The sequence below is a fragment of the Prunus mume genome, linkage group LG6, assembly GCF_029339155.1.
Source record: "Prunus mume cultivar Tortuosa linkage group LG6, ASM2933915v1, whole genome shotgun sequence".
In the NCBI taxonomy this organism is placed as follows: domain Eukaryota; kingdom Viridiplantae; phylum Streptophyta; class Magnoliopsida; order Rosales; family Rosaceae; genus Prunus; species Prunus mume.
Window position 1 is genome coordinate 436,656 of NC_142703.1, and position 3,780 is coordinate 440,435.

The following is a 3,780-nucleotide window of genomic DNA, read 5'->3' on the forward strand; positions in this document are numbered from 1 at the left end:
ACGGCGGGCAATTTTTGCCAAAAAAATCGAAAAAATTGGAAAAATTGGAAAAATACGAAAAAAATACTGATTTTTTTTCTATAAATACCAACCAATACTCTTCACTTTTAACACCAACTCTTCATACATTTTTTCTCATTCTACTATTTTTCACTTTTTAGGCAGATAGAGATGACACGTGGCGCAATTTTAGAGGGTGAAAATCTTATCTGAAATTTGAAATTCACATGAAATTTGAAATTTAAAATTTATCTGGAATTTGAATTTTGAAATGTATCTGAAATTTGACATTTTGAATTTATCTGAAATTTGAATTTTGAAATGTATCTGAAATTTGAAATTTATCATAAATTTATCTGAAATTTGAAACCGAAAATCTGATCCGATATGAATAGTATTGACACATAGAAACCCAAAAATCTTATCCGAAAATATTATCCAAATTAATTGTTTAAGTAAACAAAGTTGTGAAAAAAACAAAAAAATGAATAGTATTTGCCATGGCAAGCCTTGCATTCTTGGAAACACAATTTTTTTGCCTAGGCAGGCACTATTCATGTGAATAGTACCGCCCTAGGGCTTCCCTTGCCATGGCAAGGGGCTAATGGAAGTGCTCTCATGATGATGTCCAGAATTTGGAGGCCTTCTATTCCTGGTGGTGGTGACAATCCTGCTTTGCTATCCCCGTCAAAGGAGGCCCCCATAGTCCTTTGTTACTTGTAAGGAGGCTTTTGGAAATGTTGGCGAGTCTTGGTTGGGATCCTGCCGACCAGTTGATTATTGAGAGATTCAAGAATGAAAGGAAAGTAAGCTTTCCCAACTGTGGTGAAATGTGCCCGCTCAGCTTGTTCTGTGATAGGTCCAAGCACTCGAGTGTGCTCATGTTAACAAATGAGGATGGAATTTCGCCTGTGAAAGCATTTCTGGACAAGTTAAGGACATGTAGTAATTTGAATTCTCCTATTTCCTTGGGTATTGGTCCACTGAAATTGTTGCATGAGAAGTCAATCAAGGTGAAGATAGATAGAATCTTTACCAGATTCATCTCTGAACCTTTGTTGGTAACTGTTATACTTATACCATACTCAAAGCCCAAAGAAACCTCCTTATGATTGCCTCTATAACTGCTTCTGACCGCTGGATTCTCATTAATATATATCACTGTATGCTCGTGGGCTTTGAATGTCAATGGAAAACCATCTTCGGTAACCATCATTTTCTGCCATGTTCTCCAAAGTATTCCCTGTATTTCACCGCGGAAATTATTGTGAGCTAGATCTATGATTTGAAGCCCTGGCCAGGTGCCATTGGTGTTGAGACATTCAATGCCTCCATAAAAGTTGTTGGACTACAAAACAAGGACACGCAAGGTGGAAATGCTCTTCAACAAGCATGGGAAGCTATCTATTATATTATTGTGTCCCATGTTTAAAACCTCCAACTTAGTGCATTTAGCTAGAGATTTTGGAACCTGGCCACCTAACTGATTTCCACCAATCTCTAGAATTTCCAATGAACTATCTTTAGAAACTTCAACATTTGAAATAGTTCCAGTGAGTTTGTTTCTCGCTAAGTTAAGTACACTGATATTGGGTATTGCAGTCAAGCATTGGGGAATCATGCCACTGAGAGAATTATTAGACATATCAAGAATACAAATATTTGGGGCATTGCATATTGATGTTGGAATGAGCCCATGCAAGTTATTGCTTGAAAGAGAGAAGAACAGTGTGTTTGTGAGGAAATCACCAATATTTGATGGTATAGAGCGGAAATTATTTCTCGAGTAATCCAGATACTTGGCAAATGGTAGGAAAGTGGGGATTTGTCCCTGAAGTTGATTTGAATGAAGGTCAACGATTTTCACCGTAGAATTATATAAAGGAGGTTCCAGAGTAACCAAGGAGTTACAAGAAAGATTTAGGGAATCAAGTTGATTGGAACTCCAAATCCAATGGGGTATCTTGCCCTGGATATGGTTTTCTGCAAGGTTCAAACTGGATAATGCGGATTGATTTCTCAAGAAATATGGGATTGTAGTCAAATTGTTAGCAGCCAAATTCAATGAAACAATTTGAGGAAACGAGGAATATGAGGAATCAGTACCATTGTATAAACCCATCAAGCTATTGTTTGAAAGGTCGATGTCCGTAAGATATTTCAGCTGCTGAGGGCCATTGAACGGAAAGGCATTGAAATCGTTGGAAGAAAGAGAAAGTGAATGACGGCTTCCAAAATTAAATATAGACACCGATATTTGCCCTTCCAAATTGTTGAAGCTTAAATCAAGGGTACCTAAATTGGAAGAGACATTAGAAAATGCGAGTTCACCTGAGAATTGATTGTGGGAAAGATTTAGTTGTGACAATGAGGGAAGAGAAAAGAGAGACGACGGGATTGATCCAGTAAAATTGCATTTGAAAAGATCTATCGTGGACAACATTTTGAGATTGCCAATTGATTGAGTGACCACTGAAAAGTTTGTCAGCGTAGAATCATTGACCAAAGAGATCCATTATTCTTGGGGAATTCTGACAAGGAACCACCAAGTTTAAAATTACCCGAAAGGTCAATAGTTTGTAGAGTAGGTACCTGAAAGATCTCTTTTGGAAATGTTCCATTCAACTGACAACCTCTAAGACTAACTTTGAAAAATTGGCAAAGAATCCTGGAATTGGATCAGAGATGGGGTTCCAACTCAAGTCCAACTCCCTCAGGTTTGGAAAGTCGGCAAAGGATCTTGGAATTGGACCGGAGATGTTGTTCCAACTCAAGTCCAACACCCTCAAGTTTGAAAAGTTGGCAAAGGATCCTGGAATTGGACCGGAGATGTTGTTCCCACTCAAGTCCAACTTCCTCAGGTTTGGAAAGTTGGCAAAGGATCCTGGAATTGAACCGGAGATAGTTTCAGCGCTAAGGTCAAGACCAACAACATGCCCATTGCTAGTGCAAGTAACACCAACCCAAGAACAACAGTCGGTGCTTGAATTCCAAGATATGAGCGGGGCTAGCCCTGAAGATGGATCAAATTGAAGGTTTTTCTTCAAATGGAGCAACGATTGTTGCTGATCTTTAATACACTGGCTGTGAACTGCAGGGAGGAGGATATTGAAGCAGAAGAGGAACAAGTAATGCAGCAAAGTTTTCATTTTGGAAAAACCTTTTACTTTGAGAGACGCTAGCTGATGAGGGAAAGTTTTGATGAGAAAGAAAGGTTGTGCTGTCTTTAATATATACATATCATTATATGTAATTATATGCATGGTAGAATAGAATTGGAAAAGGACACCATTTACCTTTGATGAGATTAAATCTTTGTCGTCGCTGATGGCTTGACTTTGAAGTCTTCTACCAATATCTAATCTTGTAGTAGTAACCAGGAAAGTGGGATAGAACAAAAATAATGATGGTCCTGCAAAAAGGCCTCCACGAGATTCATGGTTGGCTTGACTTGTTGACTTAAAGGTCTTTCTTTTCTTTTCTTTTTTTAATTGAATAAATCATACAAATAATACAGTGAGTAATCATATCTTTCATGATTAGACATATATATTTGATCTTAAAAAGCAACTTTTAAGAAATTGGATTCAAACTGCTAAAACTATAAGAACCATTAGTTCCTAACTACCCTACAATAGCTAGCACATTAGTTTGAATTCTTTATATTTTTCATTCCCTTGCCGCTTGCTAAAATTAAGTGTTTTTTTTTTCTTTTGTATTTTTGGAATGAGTCAGTGGATATTAGAAATTGGATTTAGAAGGCTTGATTGGTTCTTATTG

The 3,780-nt window shown here is 37.4% G+C and overlaps 1 pseudogene; it reads right to left on the reverse strand.

Moving 5' to 3' along the window:
* Window positions 1–646: 646 nt before the first annotated feature.
* Window positions 647–3,207, reverse strand: LOC103336037 (receptor-like protein 6; annotated as a pseudogene).
* Window positions 3,208–3,780: the final 573 nt, after the last annotated feature.